Source organism: Spermophilus citellus (genome assembly GCF_964194105.1).
Source record: "Spermophilus citellus genome assembly, chromosome: 8".
NCBI lineage: Eukaryota > Metazoa > Chordata > Mammalia > Rodentia > Sciuridae > Spermophilus > Spermophilus citellus.
Window position 1 is genome coordinate 110,873,590 of NC_138189.1, and position 20,201 is coordinate 110,893,790.

The 20,201-nt window shown below is 35.2% G+C and overlaps 1 protein-coding gene across 6 annotated transcripts in view; it reads right to left on the reverse strand.

Moving 5' to 3' along the window:
• Window positions 1–20,201, reverse strand: part of BMPR1B (bone morphogenetic protein receptor type 1B) — a 370,882-nt gene that overhangs the window by 140,473 nt on the left and 210,208 nt on the right. For 3 of the 6 annotated variants that reach the window (XM_081303652.1, XM_081303651.1, XM_081303653.1), the window contains one exon: window positions 5,416–5,510. The exons of 1 other annotated variant lie outside the window; for it this stretch is intronic. The gene's annotated coding sequence lies outside the window, so the exon portion shown is untranslated. Of the gene's footprint in view, window positions 1–5,415; window positions 5,650–20,201 lie in introns of those variants that run through there. 2 more of the 6 variants (XM_081303650.1, XM_081303654.1) reach the window with 1 other exon arrangement.

The following is a 20,201-nucleotide window of genomic DNA, read 5'->3' on the forward strand; positions in this document are numbered from 1 at the left end:
CCTCCTCTGAGAAGTGTCTGTTGAGGTCCTTGGCCCATTTGTTAATTGGGTTATTTGTTATCTTATTGTTTAATTTTTTGAGTTCTTTGTACATTCTGGATATTAGGGCTCTATCGGAGGTGTGGGGGGTAAAGATTTGTTCCCAGGATGTAGGCTCTCTATTTACCTCTTTTATTGTTTCTCTTGCTGAGAAAAAACTTTTTAGTTTAATTAAGTCCCATTTGTTTATTCTTGTTGTTAACTCTTGGGCTATGGGTGTCCTATTGAGGAATTTGGAGCCTGACCCCACAATTTGTAGATCGTAGCCAACTTTTTCTTCTATCAGACGCAGTGTCTCTGATTTGATACCTAGCTCCCTGATCCATTTTGAGTTAATTTTTGTGGATGGCGAGAGAAAGGGATTCTGCAGGCCTGCCGGCGACAGTTCATCCACTGCCAGGGTAACTGGGCGGTAGGAGAACGCCCTCCCGCTGGCGATGGATCACCTGCCCACGGCCTGAGATACTGGGCGGCGGGAGTCTGCCTGCCTGCCACGACCGGGTGCTGAAACCAAACAGAGACAGTCCACTCACACTCCCCCATTAGGGCACCCCGGCAAGGAGACTGGGGCACGGCATAGCAGAGTAGTGTCGTCACTGGAGCTCGGACGTCGGAATTCCTTCCCAGCAGAACCCACGTTAGCAGGCATAGTTCAACAACACAAAGGAGAGACATCAGAGTAATACAGAAACAAAACAAATCTATAGAAGAGAGCAGAAACACGACAATCAAAAAGAACTGGAAAGTAACGTGGACAACATGAGAAAACAAGGGAAAAAAGGATTTCAAACAATGCAAGACAACTCAATTCTACAAGAGGACATAGAAACTTCAGAAACAGGGATATGGAAAGAACTCAGGGGATACCTAACTCGAATGGAAAGGAATATTAGAGAAGACATGAGACAGCAAGTCCAAGAAATAAAAGTATATTTTGAAAATGAATTAAATAAAGACAATTTAAATCAATTAAAAGTCATTAAAATCAGGTAAGAATATTAATAAAATACTGGCCTAGTAATTATGTATTTCTTCTTTTATATCCAAGTCTTAACTAGGATGCCTTAAAAGCTAGTGTTTGGAAAGTTCCGTTACCCATTTGTGCTACAAATGCCTGTCTACAACATGAAAGAGTTGAAGAAGAAAAGCTTCAAGATGGTACTTTGGGTTTATTATTTTTTTCGGGTTCTATGAATTCTATGCCATGCTTAGTTATAGAAAAGTTTTCATTGGCAAGGTAAGCTGCTAACAATAATAAAATAAGACTTTATTATTTTGGTGAAATCCTTTATACCTCATTCCAACCACAAAGTTCTTTGACCTTTCCTTGGTAGTGGTGATGGTGTTTTGCCTTTTTGGTTTTGCTATATAATCTTTCGGTACTGGGGGAAACTTGGATTTCTGTCCTTACTAGCCAATGGGAACTAGGTACATTTCTACATCCATGACCAGTGAAACCCCTACCCTCCCAGCCTCTATAAATTACATATGTAATTTGACATGCCAGTTCACATCAGTTTTACCATAGGCGAGTTACAGGGACAAAATATATCTGAAAAGAAATTCCAAATTGAGTATGGTCCATTCCAAGCAATTAAAAGGTTAACAAATTTTCCTATGAAAATACCAACTTGTTTTCATTCCTGAGAAAGATACAATTCAAGGTTAAACAAACAAAAGAGTCATATTCAATGTCTGGAAAAGGTTTATAAGTCTTAAATAATAATGGAAAGTGCTGGTAGAGTACACTAAGGAGTCAAAATAATCAAAATGAGAAAAACTGTAAATTACTTGAAATTATGCATGAAGCTTTATAGTTGTCTCTGGTATACAAAATATTTCATATATAAAGTAAGTACTTTTATGTATGATGGGTAAATAAAACCATTAAAGACAAAATAAATTTTATTTTTATTGAGTATCAGAACAAAAAGAAACAGCTGCTATTTCTCAACTACTTTATTAAACATCGACTTCCTTTTCTTTCAACATTTCTATTTTGAGAAGAAAATTCTTCTTCTGACTAAAATGGAGTATCACCTTTTGGGTTTGAGGATTTTTAAGCCATGATTTTCTATCATTTCCCTAAATCCCTAAATATCTCTGCAACAAAAGTAAAATTTGAAGAAACACCTTTGTTAGTAACTTTGGGAATAATTCCATGCTATAATTCTCTAGGATCCATGAGGATGGATCCTCCTGAATTTCTCTCTTGGCCTTTTGGAAGGTGGGCCACTGGCTAGTTTGCTTGGGTATCAATTTATCTCAGCAGTGCATGTGGCAGCCACAACTAGCTTATTATGTTGACAGATTTCATCAAATTAACTGAGTAAACAACACTTGGGAAATATATATCCTGAATACACATTTTCAAAACAATGCATTTTGTACTTTTTTTTTTTTTTTGTATTTTCAACAACTATCTGCATGCATGGATGAGGATGAGGATGCACACTCCTGTGATTGGTGCTGGAAAGACAAAATAATTATCTTACAAATCATTACTACTGTCCTCAATCCATATATTATTTACCTGAGTTTCTTTCTTTCAATCTAACCAGTTTTAAAATATATTAAAAGAGCTATTTAAAAAGTGGGTGCTTAAAATAAATAATTGAATTTTTTGTTGTTTTTTTCAAATTCTGGAACATTTGTTATATGGTAGGTCTCAGGGGAACATAAAAGAAAGCATTTTAAAACCTGGCCACAAGTAGCTTACAGTCTCACATGGAAAAATAAACCCAAGAAAATTATAGAAAGCTTTGCCAAATGCTGTAACTAAGGCCTATAAAGAAGCTGAGAGTGGACCAAGAAGGGTTCCTGGGGAGGGACGCCTCCATTGAGACTGACAGGCAAAGATGTGGAAGAAGGCTTTCAAGACAGACAGGGCAGTGTCAATCCCAGAGAGAAGCAACACTGTATAGATGGTTTCAAGAAATATAAGATATTGAATATTGCTGGAGCATGAAAAAGAGGAAATGGGTAACAATCTCATGGGTGGGTAGGACAGATGTAGCTAATATCCTAGAAGGAATGGCAGAAGAGCAATACAGAAAAGTAGCAGCCAGGTCAAAAAGAGTCTCACAGTACCTAGAAGCTTGACCTTTAAATCCCTCCCATCTCTAGCAGCTAGAGATGGGAGGGATTTTGCAGCAAGCAATGTGTTCACCAGGTGGGAGATCTGATTACTCTAAGGGTGATGTAGCAGATGGACTGGTATCATAACAAATGAGTAGAGACAGTGAGGTTCATTAGGAAGCTGAAATTAACATTTCAAAACTCACCTTGCTTCGATAGATACTTAACACATAATATAAAAGGTCCCACATTCATTTTTTAATAATGGCCTGCATAAAAACATTATTTTAAAATGATAAATAACTAATACAGGATTAACAATAATCCAAAAAAACAATGTTGAACAAGTTTTTCAAGTTTTAAAAAACTTCAAGCAATATATAGCCCACTTTAGACATTATGCACCAATCTCTTAATTTTCTATTATTTTCCTTCTATTCACAGAAAAAAAAAATGTTTCTTTGGTTTTTCTTTGTTGTAGTGATTTATTTGCCCTGTTTTCTACCCAAAGTTTCAAAGTCATACTTCAGAAACAAGATGCCAGAAGGAATAAAAATAAATAAATAAAAAGGGTAAAGAAGCATTATGATGATGTATATGCAAGATAAAAAAACTAGAGAGATACTTAATAAAAAACTGAAATTATATTCTTGCCCATGACACAGTATCTCAAAGGCTGTCAGGAAAAAAATAACATTATTGCTGAACTCAGGTTCTTTAACTGAGAAATACCTATCCTGGATTAACCATGATGGCATTTTCAAAATAAACAGTGTCAAAAATCTAAATCAAACTCATTAATAAACTGACAGGAAGAACTTGAAAAAATGGTTCAGAGGATGAAACATGCATTAAATAAGTGTTAAAAATACTTCAAATTTAGAGATCAATTAGATCAGTCTTAAAGCATTTATGAGTTAATAAATCTGATGTTGTGCACATTTTATGTAATTTAAAAAAATTATACATGCATTTAAAAAAGTGATATTGCACAGCTACTGGCCTTATTTTAAGATATTTATGTTAATTGAGACCTATTCCACCTGTTGCTTTGACCTGGTATAATCCTATTTTAGAATAAGCTGGTTTCTGCACAGTAGCCCTAACACAATATGTGCCAGAGTATTAGTTGTTCTTTATTTCTATTGGCCTATCATTTAATATGTACCGCAGCATTACTATTATCTGTGTTTTTAACTTACATATGTAGTAAGAAAACGCTTTGGAAATATAAACTCATGTATAATGTAAAAATTCAAAATATCATACTGTTTATGGTTCCACAGTCCAAAAAACCAAACAAACAAGGAAACTCTCACTATGTCAGTACATAAATATCATGTAGTTATTGCCACAGTTTAGAGAGGCAATATATTTATTTTCTAAGCCATGGGTAATAGACATATAAACTTTGTGAGTGTTCTAAATACAAAAATGCATAGAAAAGAATTTATTCCTGTCTCCTTCAACACTACTACTTTGAATGATAATCTGGGATATTCAGAAACAAACTGATAAACGAACATACTGCAGCACTATGAACACACACAGAAACAAGTGCTATGCATGGTGACAGGAAAAATAAACAATGTGTACCAAGAGGCACTAGTTTTAGTTTAATGTTTAATAGCAAGTCATGTTTTATAAGAAACCAGTAGCAAGTCACCTGGACAAGCAAGGACTGTGTCCTAAGTGCCTAAGTCTTTTGCACCTTGGATTAAGAAGGCTATTCTTACTCCTCGTCACTCCTGATTATCTCTGTTCCCAAAGGCACTATTTCACTTCAGTGCACTATCAAATGGACATTAGTTTAGGAAAAAAAAAAAAAAAAAGAAAACCAACATGATGCCTATGTTCCCACCTTCTGCATTTTGACACTATCTACTACATCTTCACATGTTCATCTGAAAATTCCCATACACCCCTAGCCTTGTCACTACTATAAACTTAACTGTTACTAATGTTTTAATTACTGATATAAAAAATAAAGAGGAACTCACCAACTGGAAGACTTTGAGAATGACAGAAAGGAGAGACAGAAACTTTATTGATAGGACACACATGGAATTAGTGTTTGACAGCTGTTCCCACCACCCACATCAAGTGCATTATGTATGTACACAGCATTCTCGGAAGCAGTACACAAAACTACACTGCCACCAACAACACTCTTCAGCAGCAGACAGCCCTCCTTAGTAGCTTTAGCATGCCACACAGTCCTCTGCTTACTGATCAGAACAGCCAACAGGGAGATGGAGTTTACAAGTAAAAGCAAGACTGAACTGGCTAATTACTTACCTTCTCACTTAAGGCAGGCTTGCTCGTCTAACTTTTTGTTTCCTCTCTTGTCATAGCTCAGCGCCAAATGGTTATGATTCAGCAGAAGTTTGAACCTGACAGTTAAAAAGATTTTTTTTCAGAAAAAAAAAAACAACATTGAAAATTCAAGTTTCTTCCACTGCGGTCTTTCTGGTCTTTCTTTCCTTGCCCTCTGCCTGCGTGTTTCTCTCTCGTCTTTCTCTGCAAGGCAGCTACGTAGTGGTCTATAAATATTGACCCTCACACTTGCTCAGTGCTTTACTTGCTCATGGCACAGGTCTGTGTTACTGAACACCGTGGTAATACTCCGGCAAAGTTCTCAGCTGCTCAGACAAAGCTGTGGATTGGCTCACTACCCAGCAACCCTGTGCCTGCCTGGAAATACCATTTTGCTGCCAGCTTTACAGATGCTATGGGCCTTTCCTGAGGCCCAAATCAGGCACAGAAGGGCAATTATGAGGTTTGTCTGAAGAAATACAGCTTTCCTCAAGCAGGTGGAGAAGAGGAGGGCAGGGAGGAGCGCAAGACAAGAAAGGAAATACTGCCTTTGTTCTGGCCAAACACAATCTCAAACCCTTTATAAAAGACCTAAATGTCATTCAATCAGGCTTTATAAAACTTAATTATTACATATTATAAATGGCCAAAAACATAGGAAAGCATTCTTGCAATTGTTTTAATATTACTTCTCATTAAACTAAGGCTACAGTGACTCAGTAATTGGACACAAAGAAATGTTTTGACATAATTAAGTTCATTTCTAGGATGATAGAAATGCACTAGAAAGTATATTTATCAGGTAAATGATGTATTTGGTGAAAAAAGCTAAATGTAATCTGAAATTATATGAATCAACATACTGTATTAACCCCAAATTACTTTAATTTATAGTTTGTAGGTGATATGAATAAGATCCCTATCATCTACCAATAAAACCTATAATGCTCACAGTATAAATGATAAGAAAATAACTGAAGCCCATAATTTTTATTCTCTATGTCAAGGGTAATCATTTGTTCACCTTATTAATTTTTCTCAAGGTGAAGGCATTTGAAATGATCTAGTCACTTACTTTACTAATGAAAAAATTCAACCCCCACCTAGGCTATTACTGTGCCCAGGGTCAAGTGGCAACTCTGCAGCAGAGCCAAAACTAGAGTCCTTGCCTAATTGCTCAAAGACTGTGTTCCTTCTCTTTCTTGGGCAGTGACTCTCAGACTCAATTTCAGGTCCACCTTCATGTGAAAGTTTACTGAAAACTTTACCAGTAAATGCAGATACAACAGCCAGAAAATTAGCATAAAACAAAACAGTAATTGAAAGAATAAAAGTGCTGTCCAATTAACTTTCAGACAAATGAAATCTATCTTTCTTACTTCAATAATTAATCTTCGTCCAATAAATAAACTCCTTGCCAGAAGATGTAGTAGCTAGATGCTGAGGAGGCAAAGATAAAACACAGTTCCTACTCTGGAAGAGCTAATAGTCTAAGTGGGGGGGGGGGTTGGGGGGTTGGCTGCAAGACAATGTGTGAAGTCCTAGGAAGAAGACTGAGGGACCAAGGAAAAGGAGACTTGAGCCAATAGGAGGGGGATACAGAAAGGGGTTCTTCACTTGAGACTTCCGGACCTGAAGAATGAGCAGTTTAGTGAGGCAAAGAAGGGAAGAATAACACAATTAAGATAGGCGGGAAAGAGTGGGGTATGCACAGGGAAATTCAAATAGTTCATTCTTGCTGGAAAATAAAGACAGAAAGAAAAGGTACTTTAAAACATTAAAAAAAAAAAAAAGACTAGAGAAGGAGAGGTGTAGAGGGATTTTACAAGCCAGGTTAACAAACTTAAGTTTTATAGAGTAGGTAGACCTTCAACATTTTTCATTGACTTTTGAAATTTTGAAACATTATATAACCCTCACCTGTTACTAACTTAACATCTACAATTTTCACCTAAAGTAAATGTATGCCTTCAAAGAATTTAATTTCTACTCCGTTGGAAAATACTGCCATTTCAAAATAAGACATCATATATTTTAAATATACTCAATAGAATCTAAATCCATAACAATTTAGTATAATCATTATCCCCTTAAATATACAAAGAGATACTTTTAATAGCTGAAACTTATATTTTACACTTTATTTTCTTGACCTTTACTTCCATCTTGCTTCTTCGTAGAATTTTTGGGTAATATATTTTATAATTAGAAGTTTTTCACTGGTCTCCCTGTCAGGTTTCTCTAAAGTAAAACTTTAATGCATTAGTTAAAATTGTTAAAATATTAAAATTTCTGACTCCAAGGCAATGCACCATAGTAAGATTTGACATGGATGAGGGTACCTTACTTTTGTAGAGTAATAAAAAAGACTGTTGTTATTAAAGTATTGCTCTTAGCCAGATCAATATTAATAAAAACTATATGTAGAAGTAGAGAACCTAGACACGGATTCCATTAAAACTATCCATTCAATTGCTAAGTGAAAGAAAACAGTCTGCAAAGGCTATAAACCATATGATTCCCATTGTTTCACATCCTGGGAAAGGCAACAGAAAAGATGGCAAAAAGTTCCATGGTTTCCAAGGGTGCTTTGGGGATAGAAAGAAATAGGAATTGTGGGGCGCTGCAACTAGTCTATGATACTATGTCTATGTGGTGGCAGATGCACTTGACAAGATCCACAGCATCATACAACACAAAGAGTAAGCCCTAATGTCAATTATGACTTTCAGTTAAGTCCCTTCTACTGTCTTCTTGAAGCATATGCGCTAGAGAGAGTATTATTCTTGAGTCATTACTACCTAGGCTTTAGAAGTATTATATCTAACACACACACACACACAAACAAACAAAAAATCCAGACAGATGGTTATGCTTGTGCCTTGTTTAAGAGAAAGAAAATGAGGCTTAGAATTATTATTAAGTGGTAATTAAAGTCATGTTACTCATAAATTGTAGAGCAGGAATACAACCCAACTACAGCACATACCACCTTCATATCAGTCACTTAAATAAGAAGTAGAGGCTGCCCAGGCCAGGCAGGGAAGTGAACAGAGCAGTTTCTTCACAAGTCAGAAAGGACTGTAAGAGCCTTATCCTGCATTTATCTAAGAAACCAAAGTCATTTTAATGTCAATTACTGAAAGGCAGCAGAAATACAGGATTAACTAATCACTGGATGAAAGTAAAGTAATGTATGCCATATGAAGAACTTAAACATTTTTAATCTTCAATTTGGTTGAATAGTAAGGAACCCATGAAAAGTCAAGGGTGGCTCTTTGGGCCTTTCTCAAGACAAAAGTTACAGAAGGAGGGAGAAACATTAGAACAGGCAGCTGGGAAAAGAGATAGGTTCAGCTTTAGAGATGATGAACTTGAGAAGTGTGGCGCCCTAGTAAGTATTTTCGATGGACATTTAGGTGTGCTGGTCTATGATACAGGAGAATGAAGACTGCACCAATTCATTAGTCTTCTATTCTTGTTTTCCTGCTCCAAACTTTGCCACCATGGAGTCTATGGTGAACACAGAAGACGTGCCCATCATATTCCTTTGCTCAACAAAATCCTGTTCTTCAACCTCATTTTACATACAGGCCAAAGACCTTATAATGATCCATAAATCTCTACTTGACCTGCTCACTCAGTATCTCAGCACCAACATCCACCCACCCTGCTCCTCAACTCCAGTTCACTTATCTCCCTACCTTTTTTTAAAATGTGCCTAACAAGTTTGTCATTAGTATCCTTCTATTTGCTGTTGCCATGTTCACATGATCTTCCTGAAAATAGGGGCAGGACTGTCTTCTCGCCTCCTTCAATTCTCTGTTCAAAAGTCACCTGCTCAGCAAACCCTATCATTGCCAATTTAAAACTGCAAACTTCCTTCTTTACTACTTCATTGTTATTGCTTTTCTCTTCCCAGTAGAAAGTAGGTTCAATAACAGCACAGATTCCAAATACCTAAACTGAGTCTTGAACATGATAAATGCATAATAAATATTGGGTAAATGACTGAAATAGACATTGGTGAGCCACACACATTAGTGGTTCTTGAAGTCATGAACTCTCTCAGGGGCAGCATGTATAATTAGAAAATAACCCCAAATCAAAATTTTAAAGGCAGATTGGGGAAGGGGGAACCCACAAAGACAGAAAACAACTATGAGGTAAACAGGGGAAGAAAGAAAAGGGATGAATGAGACTGGTGTATGTATAGGAGTGAGAAGTCAACAATGCCAGATGTCAAAAAGAGGTCAAATATGAAAAGGACAGAAAACAGCCAATTACATACAATATTCAGAATGTATTGTGACACTACAACCACTGAAATATATGAATTAAAACTGTTAAATGTATGGCCTATGAATGACGTCTTGCAAAGAAATTATGAAGAAAGCAAGCATGGGTACCTGAGCAGTTTCCACTGGAGGGGGGACATCAGCATGTGAAGTGGGATAAGAGTAAAATCCCTCTCAAAAGGTTTGGTCAGGAAGAAAAGAGAAAGAAGGACAGGGACAATGATTTCAAACAGCAGGAACAAAAGCTCATTATAATGTAGAGGTCAAGTAAGTTCTCTGAGGTCGTGGTTATGTGAGTTTTCTTTTCTCTCTCCTTGGACTGTGCTATGGTTTGGGTCTGGAATGTCCCCCTCAAAGGCTCATGTGTTAAAAGCATGCTCCTTAATGCAGCAAGGTCTGGAGCTGGGCCTTTCAGGCAATGATTGGTTCCTAAGGGCTCTGACCTCATTGGGCTTAATCCATTTGATGGGTTAGTAATGAGTACACTTACTGGGATGGTGAATCCTATAAGAAAGTGGGACAAAGCTGGAGGAAGAGGTGGCTGGGGACTCTTGTTGGCTCCTTCTTCTCTTCCTCTCTACTTTCCCAGCTTCCATGAGCTAAGGAACTTTCCTCTACCGCCATGATATTTTGCCCCACCCCAGACCCAAAAGAATACAGCCAGCCAAACATGGGCTGGATCCTCTGAAACCATGAGCCAAAATAAACTTTTCCTCTTCTAAGTTGTTCTTTTCAGAAAAACTAACAATATAAGTTATATATGTGCCTTAATTTCTTCTTAATAAAAATGGGTTCAATATTAGTATTTGTGTCATTGAGAATCAGTATATACTTCATTTTATTGTAAAAATGTTTCACAGTATGAATACACCAGGTTTTATTCATCAGGTGATGGACATTTGGGTTAGTTTCTACTTTGGGCCATTATGAATCATGCTATTATGAACATTCATGTACAAGTTTTTGATTGAATTTATGTTTTCATTACTCTTGGGTAAATACCAAGGAATGAAACTGCTAAGCAATCTGGTAATTTAACATTTTAAAAAAACTGTCAAACTGCTTTCCAAAGTGGCTGTACCATTTTAAATCCCTGCCAGCAAACACATGAAGGTTCTCCACAAACACCTGTAATTAATAAATATCTATAAGCATCTCTTCAGAGTGATAATAGAATATTTGAAATAGAATCTTATTGTCATTTCTCCAATGATTAATAATGTTAAGCATATTTTCATGTACTTATTTGCCATTGAGGTATTTACTCTGGACTTTTGGTAAATGTTATTTGAGAAAACTCTTAAGACCAAATAAAGCTCAAAGTATATTTTAAAGTGCTTAAAAGAGGCGTACCTGGCATAGACATATCCACTCACTCATAAGTGAATAAATTAATAAACAAATGAAAGATTAAAGAATTAGAAATATTTACTAGCATATTCTTTCAGTTTTTAAACTAAACTTGAATTCCTATACAGAATCAATAGAATATTTACTAATGAGAAAAAGCCTTGAAAGGAAAAAAGTAATCATAGAGAAAAAAGAATAATTCTCTGTTCAGCATGGTGATAACTGCTACCTATATTGGTGTTGTACTTTAATAAGCTAAGCATCAGATAATGTTAGGAAACTGAAACTGTAATCAGTTATATTAATGCTTTAATGCTTCCTTGAAGTAAGAGGTTAATAAAATAAAAAGCTAAGCAGTGAATTTTTTTCTTTAAGAAATGCTGTTAACAACTTAATCATATAGGAATAATAGAAAGTTATCTAACCCTATAAAGAATGACACACTGCTCAGAGGCAAATAGCTACAAGCAAAATATTAGTAATACAAGTTTGTCATCATTTTTCACCTGAGGTAATATGTGACTTTCATCATAAATGACTGAGGAAAAAGAAAACTGACTCCTAGTTAAAAGCAAACCATAGACCATTTTCTGCTTTTTCTTCCTTTAGAGGCCTAGTATTAGTTATATCAGATAGAGTTGCTTACCTTTAACCCTAAGGTTCTTTGTTCTCAGGTAATAAATACTTTGGGTTCCCAGGACCCCACAGGAAAAACATATATAAGTCTACTAACTCTTACTGCTGCCACTTTATTGTAAGTACTTATCCATTATTAGTTTGAGAAGTATTGACTGCACAATTAATAAATAGGCCATCTGTTCTTCTCAACTGGAATAATGTTGTATGTAAACTGAGAAGGAATATATTAAATAAGCAAACTATAGCAAAGAATGTGTATCCTCTTAAACTTTTATTTGATATCACACCAAACTAATGCCAAACTAAAACCTTATCAAATATAAACATAAATTGTTCTGAAATTCATACTTCATAGAATGCACATAACCAGAACCAATAACATTCAATTATGCTTAATGAAATAAGTTAATAATGGTGAATAACATCAGAAATATCATTATTTTTATGTTTTAGTTGTTGCTAATGGACAAAATCTCATTTTTCTTCATGCTTATTAAAAATACCTAAGTTTCCAGCTATGTATCAGTATTTCCATTTTTTTCTTCTATTACTACTGTACATGTCTATTACTATGAAGTCAATGTCAAAAGTTTTCTTTAACATAATATTTGCAATACAGTTTCCTATTTTTAGAACAATGCTTAAAATTATCATTTACCTTTAAATAATTATCTTTTCTTTTTTTCAGTGCTGGGAATTGAACCCAGGACCTTGCTCATGATAGATAAGTATTCTATACAATCCCCACACCTTTTCATTTTAAGACAGGAACTCACTAACCTGCCCAGGCTGGCCTCAGATTTACAATCCTTGTGCCTCAGCCTCCCAAGTAGCTGGGTTTATGGTTGTATTCCACTGCAATCAGCTGACATTTCTTAAAGTTGTTGAATTAATCCCCACTAATTCAAATTTTTCGACTACCACTCCAAAATCGAAATTAAATTAAGTCTAAATGAAAGTAAAAATCTGCATAAGAGTTTTAATTCCATTCATCACTGGATGGTTCCAATCATTACCTGACATTTTAGGAAAGAGTTCTCTTTCATCAAAAAGATGTAGTTGAGCTCTTAATACCTGTTACTTTCTTTCTTTTTTTTTAAATTACTTACTTGAATTATTTTCATTTATACAAATGCCCATAATTAGCAATATATCATTAATTTAATAGAATGTAGAAAAAACTGCAGTGTTTTTTTGTTTTGTTTTGTTTTGTTTTGTTTTTTAAGTAAATGCAACTGGAATCATGAGACTAGTTAGTGTCTTTTACAACACAGGAGAGGGGTCAAAAAGGTGATCCTGGAACCATCCATTCTATAGGTATTTATATTAGATGAAAGGAAAGAAGCAAACATTGCAGGATTTCCTATAATAAGCCAAAGCCATACATGCTTTAGGATGGAGACTGGGAAATCCCAGCCAGGAAAGATTCAACAAAAACCAACTCAATGACCTCAGTGGGGGAGAGAAGTGCTTGTCTACCAAATTTAAGATGTGTTTTTGTTTTTAATCTAGCAATCATATGCCAGTAGTTTGTGAAAATACCACTCAATGACTAACTTTAAGTAGTGAAAACAGGAATGTAAACTAAGTCTGATAATTCATCAAAGAAAATAAAACGAAAACAACAACTGGTTTCTTTTACTGTTTCATGATAAATATGCTTTCCTATGGATGATTTAAATTGTAAACCTGAAAAATATCATTATTCATTTTAATACCAGATCTTTTCCATTAAAATATGTTTTTTTAAAAAAAGAGAAAACAGGAAGAAAATAACAAAGCGAAGTAATCTTAACAAGAAATGAACGAAACATCTATTATCATGCTTGTTTCACATATAAAATGTGGTTGTTTCTACTAGCTGTCCTGATTGACAGAGCCTAAAGTTTTCTTGAAATGTGGTGTCAAAAATAACTTGTTTAATGCCAAAAAAAAAAGCTAACAATAAAAAAAAAAACTCATTGTTTTAACTTTGTAATTTAGTAGATCTGAAAACTGTCATGTATAACACATTTGCAAGAGTTAATTAAGTTAGATTTTGATATGGATTGATGTAATCTTTTCCAGTTTCTAAAGCTTTAGTTTCACGAGACTACTTTAGAGTAGGTGAAAGCTATAGGGAAATGCAGATTATTTCCCCTCTTCTAATTGCTTTATTCTGATATGAGCCTTAAATTGAGCAAAGGCAGAGTTGGAACTTGGCTGAAGACAGATGGGTGGTAAAAGCAGAAAAAGTAAAAATAAAGGACATCCATACACTTCTTTTTCATGACCCAATTAAAGAGATCAAATAATATCAACATATAGCATATCAACCTGTTTATGTTTCTGTTTTGCTTTAATTTTTATTAAACCATTGAATAAAAATAATTATTTTGCATAAATATTTGTGTTTGGAAAAGCATATACAAACAGAAAACCATACTTTAAAAATGTCAGCAGAGAATATGATAGAATATTTTGGAAGTACAGAAAAGGAACCTCAAAACATGTTCTCAGGGCCTTATTGCCCAATTCCAAATGATATGTACAAGTCCAATTCTCACATTTACATAGCATTTTATATTGTTAAGAAGTGTTCTTTCCAATATCGTATCATCTGACTTGCAGGGCAAGCAATGAGAGCATCCCTACTTTATATACAAGGAAACTGAAGTTCAAATCAAGTAAGAGAACAACACATGATGTCAAAGTTTGAAAGGATAGACGGAATTCTCAGGTCCTCTCACATGAAATCTTGTTCCCTGATCAGTCAATCTTTCAGTAACACCCCAGGAAAATATCTCAGTAGAAATTATTTTCCTTTGAGAAAAAAAAAATAATTCTTAGGGAACAGAATGAAATGTTCCAATTTGGGGCAGGTTTTGTTGATAATGGCCACACACACAGAGAGAGCTCTTATCTCAGTTTCTCCACTGTTGGTTAATGATAGGACCATTACTTAATCAGCCACATTAAAAACCTTGTGTCCCACTTCTGCTCTTCCTTATTTCCAACTGGAAACTAAATACTCAAGATTCTCTCTTTCAAAAAATCTCTGGAGTCTGGTCTGGTCTTTCCTCTCCCTCTACTTCTATCAAAAATTCATATTTAGCTTTTATATAACCTTATATATCAAAGTGATCATAATCAAGTCTCTCCATCAAAACTCTATTCTTTCCTGCATCAATCTTCTATATTGTTACTATACTTAAAAAATTTTTTTCAACACCTTTTCTTGCTGACAGCAGGGTTCTGACTTCTTGGCATGGAATATGGGCCTTTCCACCATCTTGACCTGGCCCTACCCTTTCAGCTCCATTTCCCTTTTGTCCATAATGTAAATCCCACAATATAGTCTCCTAACCCACCAAACCATATGTTCTCTGGAAATGCCATGTGCCACACTTCCACACCTCTGTGCCTCTTCACAGAATGGCATTCTGTTCACCTTTATTTCCACAGAGTAAATTTTAAGCTCGTGAAGAACTGGATTCAAATGTATGGACATGCAGATTCAAATTAAAAGAAGAAAAATTATTTGGTTGCTGTAATTCTGACATTAAGAATGGCTTTTTCTTTAGAAATGTAACAAATTGTCTGCTGTGCACTGGTTTCCTCCTGAAAACTGAAGGGAAAAGAACATACAAATCCCATGCCTTCAGCAGCACAGTTGAGACTACATGGTGTATTTCAGTATGATTTTATGAGATCTGACCAGCATTTCTGTCCTGAGCACCCACTCGTTTTTATTTTTAAATAATCTCTGTGATAAAAAAAAATTAGGCAATGAAAATATGAGTGTCGACTGTATGATGATGTTCCTTTCAAAAACCCTAGTCATCTAGCTCTCGGGTAAAATTACGTATGGTGGTGCCACAGAGATTTTGAAGCAGAAATACAATCTGTTATAGGAATCCTAAGTAATATTTAAGTGCTCTTATGACAACAGAACCCATGAAACTAACAGGGCATCTACGTAGTGAATTTTAAACATTTATGTGCCTAAAGATTGCTGCATTTTCTTTTGGTTAGAACAACCAAGTTCAGAGTATACTGGTGAAAGTTATCATTAGATTTACTGGCAATCAATATCAATTAAAAGCTACATTTTAAAATGCATATCAGGTGTTACTGGAAAATGCATCCATCTGAATAGCAGCTATTGAAAAGTTTATCAAAAGAGTAAATAATGTATAAAAAGTCCCGAGTGAGTGATGAAAACCTTGTTCAAATGACAAGCCACATATCAGTTAGAAAGCAGCGCCCAGACTTATTGGCACCAACAATGTTTTCTTAATTTCCTAAGTGTGCATAACATCACACACCCCCAGGTGGCTTATGCTACCCTTGCTTGCTTTCTTCTATTTGAATCTACTTTGACTTCATTATATTCCTGACAAATCCATTTTATAATTCTAATTAGCATTTCTAATGCTTCTTTTGGAATATTTTGTATTTATTTTTATGCTTTCTTTCAATAAACAGTTGCTAGGAACCTGTTATGTGCCTGGCATTACAGACACCATCTCTATTCTCCAAAGCTGGTGAGGGGGACATATCAGTAACCAGATTCCAATAGTACAAGAGACAACAGCCATGATACAAACATGCAGAACAGAAAAGATAAACTTCCTAGATACACAGCTCAGAAAAGGATTTTAGGAGGGGGAGGCGATGCCTGAGTTCTTAAAAGAGGTAAGTTCACCAAAAAGTATTTAATGATTTCAAATATAGGGAACTATAGGGCTGATGGTAAGAATCAAAACATGGTCTTGGAGAGAGAAATTTGAGTGGAGGTAACTATTAGTGGAAGTAACTATTAACTATTCCAGGTTTAGTATTGCTGCCCTTAAGTTTTCAGTACTTAGCCACATTTCTAGGTTTGCTTCTAACTCTTTATTGACATTTCTACTCATTTCACTGTCTTTAATATTTAAAATGAGGTCCCATGTAGTATTTTTGGAGGGATAAAAGAGATATAATTATGTATATTACCACAATAATTTTTTCTATCTGCTTTGTTATTCAGAAAACATTTATTGAGCGACTGCAGTGTGAGGCTCAGTTTTAAGCCTTGGGAATATTGTGGGGAACCAGATGTTCCTGTTCTTTGCCCTCGTAAGAAAGGAAAAACTAACAGACGAATATGATACTATCTCATGGTAAAACAAATGCAATAATAAAACTAATACAGAATAATGTGGCGATGCTGGGGAAAAGAAAGCTTCAGATGGGACTGGCTTAAGGAAAGCTTTGCTTGAAGCAGAGGCCTTGGAGCTGAGGCCTAAATGATAAAAAAGGATGGCTATGTACGAATGAGTAGGAGGGGCGTTCCAAACAGAAGGAACCAGTAAAGGAAAAGTCCCTGGGGTAAGAACAATCTCTGGTATTCAAGTGACACAAAAGAGGGGGGAGCACATGATCATGTGGGATAAGTCAATGGTGGCTGAAAGATGTGGGAGCTTCCGGTCAGCGGCTCTTACATGTGCTACATGTTAAAATCATCTGGGATGTTTTTAGAAATGCAGATGCCCAGGCCAGATCCAAAACTCAATGAAATTAGAATCATTACAGTAAGAACCAAACATCAATATTCTTTAAAGTCCTCCATGTGATTCTCATGTGCACCCAAAGTTGAGAAGCATTACTTAAGGCCATTATAATTAAATGTTAGTCTAATTATAAAAACAGTCACTGAAATGTAAGAGTTTCATTTGAAATTTCTGTCAGGCACCTATTATTTCATTTCTATCTGGATATCTGGTAAAAAGGAGCAATGTCCCTCAGAAATACTTTCCTTTCTAAAGAAAATTCCCTCTATAGAAAACAAAAATAATTATTAAAATGCTTTCCTCTAAAAATTAAAACAATTTAGTTGAAAACAATTTTTTGGAAGTGTCTATGAGGCAGTCATATCCATCTAATTCATTGCTTTTATGTATTCTCTGTATATTTTAAAATGCATTTGCTTGTAATTTTAAATAACCTCATATCTTCTGAGGAAAATATATACAAAAACTGAGATAAATTTTGTTTACGTTATTATTACTTTTAAAGAAATAGAGGTCTCACTGTTGCCCAGACTGGCCCCAAATTATTGAGTGCAAGTGATCCTCCTGCCTCAGCCTTCCCAGTAGCTATGGCTGTAGGCACCACCTTCACAGGGCATTATTCTTTTCCATTACTCATAACCGACTATGTGTGAATCTTATGTGTACTTGATCCCATTTAAAAGGGCCCAACACATCATTTTGCAGCATGTAGTTTTGACAAGAGTTCACTGCTAAAGCTGCATGACTGAACAGGGAAATAATATTTGAGAAAAAAATGTGGTTACTTACTAAGACTGTTTGAACCTGATAGTTTATGTACACTTAGATACATTTATCAGGTGCAGTTGGCATTTCTATTTTTAAAATAAACACACTGGATTATCTTTTTTTTCAGAGTGTATTTAGTAGAGAAAAAAGTCTCCTAATCATATTAAAACCTCATATTTTCCAACTCTATCATTTTAGGTTCTTATTTTTTTTTTGAGAGTTAATAATTGTTCATAATCAAGAAACCTTAGTTAATTGTAAAAACAGTAGTAGCAATCAAGTTCTGGTCACATTCCAAGGGAAAAAAAACATTCAGACGAAATCTGATTTCATTATGAGGTGGTGCTGTAGCACTAAGGGCTCCACTGTGGACCACCTCTTCAAGCTTCTATTAGCATATTAAAGTATGCTAACTACTTGAGGGAAATTAATTCAAAGCTCAACCACTCAACAGGAGATATGAAAACTGCATACGTATGAATTACTACCACCAATTTTTCCTCAAAGAAATTTCAAGACAGTATACAAGTTTTCTCCATAGTCCATTGGTTATAGAATTCACAGCCTATGAGATAAAACAAATGAAAACTTCTACTCAACATTCTATCTGATGAGCCCAGATAAGGTAATCTCTATATCTCAGCCTTTGCAATTATTTGGGGACCTTTATTAAAAGCCACAATATTCTCAACTTGTATTAGGTACCCATCTTCCCTTTCCTAGTAGACGATACTGATATCAGGAGCTATGTTTTATATCTTTCTGCACATCACAGTTCCTTTCTTCTGTTGTGTTAAACAATCGGCTAATTAATGAATGAATAATGAAGACTAAACAACCTTCCATGGACAAAGGAAGACATATCAAAGCAGCAGAGTGCTAGTATAAGCTTGTGCAAATATACTTTTCCACTTCCAAGCTCTGGCTCCCATTCTCTCCCAACTTGATAAAATAAAGACACAGAAAAACTACTTGGAAATCTAAATGAGTGGTACCACTATGTTCCAAACAAGAAGAGCCAATAGATGAGAGTTTGCTGAGTAGAAACTGCAGACTCAAATGAAAATAAAATAGGATCAAAAGTTTACTTACTCACTCATTCCATCAGTGAATAATGTTGAATGTGTCTAATATATAGTAGGTACCCAGTAGAAACAGAAAAAAATAAGACACAACGCCTGCCTCCCTGCAACCTGCTGTCAAACTCCCTGATACATAGTAATAAAAGCAATGAAAGAGCCATGCAGAGGCAATAAATCTGAATGTACCTAATTGGGGAGAAGAGGTATCCTAGAACCAGGTCTTCACAGGATAAGTAGAATTACTCTAACAGAGGAGAAATAACTCCAACACATGTGCAAAGGCAATGACTTCTTAAATAGGACTCCTATAGCTCTGGAAATAAAACCAAGAACCAATAAATGTGATGTCATCAAGTTAACAAACTTCTACACAGCAAACAATTAACAGAATGAAGAGATAACCTATGGAATAAGAGAAAAATCTTTGCTAGCCACTCCTAACAGAGGATTAATATCTAGAATATATAAAGAACACAAAAGAATCAACCCCCAAGCAAATAAGTCATTCAATAAATGGGCAAATGAAATAGAGATTTCAAATAAGACATACAAATGGCTAACAATATAAAAAAAATGTTCAACATCTTTGACCAGCAGGTAAATATAAGTCAAAATGATAGTGAGATTTCATTTTCCACTGGCAAAAATCATCAAGACTATAAATAGTAATAATGTTGGCAAGAATACGGGGGAAAAGAAACTTTAATATATTGTTGGTAAAATACAAATTAGTGCAGGCACTATGGAAATCAGTATGGATGTTTCTTTAAAAAAAAAACTAAAAATGGAACTATCATAAGATCTAGCTGTACCACTCCTCAGTATTTATCCAAAAGACTTTAAGTCAAAATACATGCATACCCATGTTTGTAACAGCACAATTCATAGTAGCCACGTAACGGAACCAGATTAGGTGTCAACAGATAAATGAGTAAAGAAAATGTAATTATATATATGCAAAGGAGTTTTATTCAATCATAAATAAGAACAAAATCACACTGTTTGTAGGAAAAGCATTTGGAGGACATGGAGGGAATAGCATTGTGTTAAGCAAAACAAGCCAGACTCAGGAAAAAAATCATGCATATTTTCTCTCT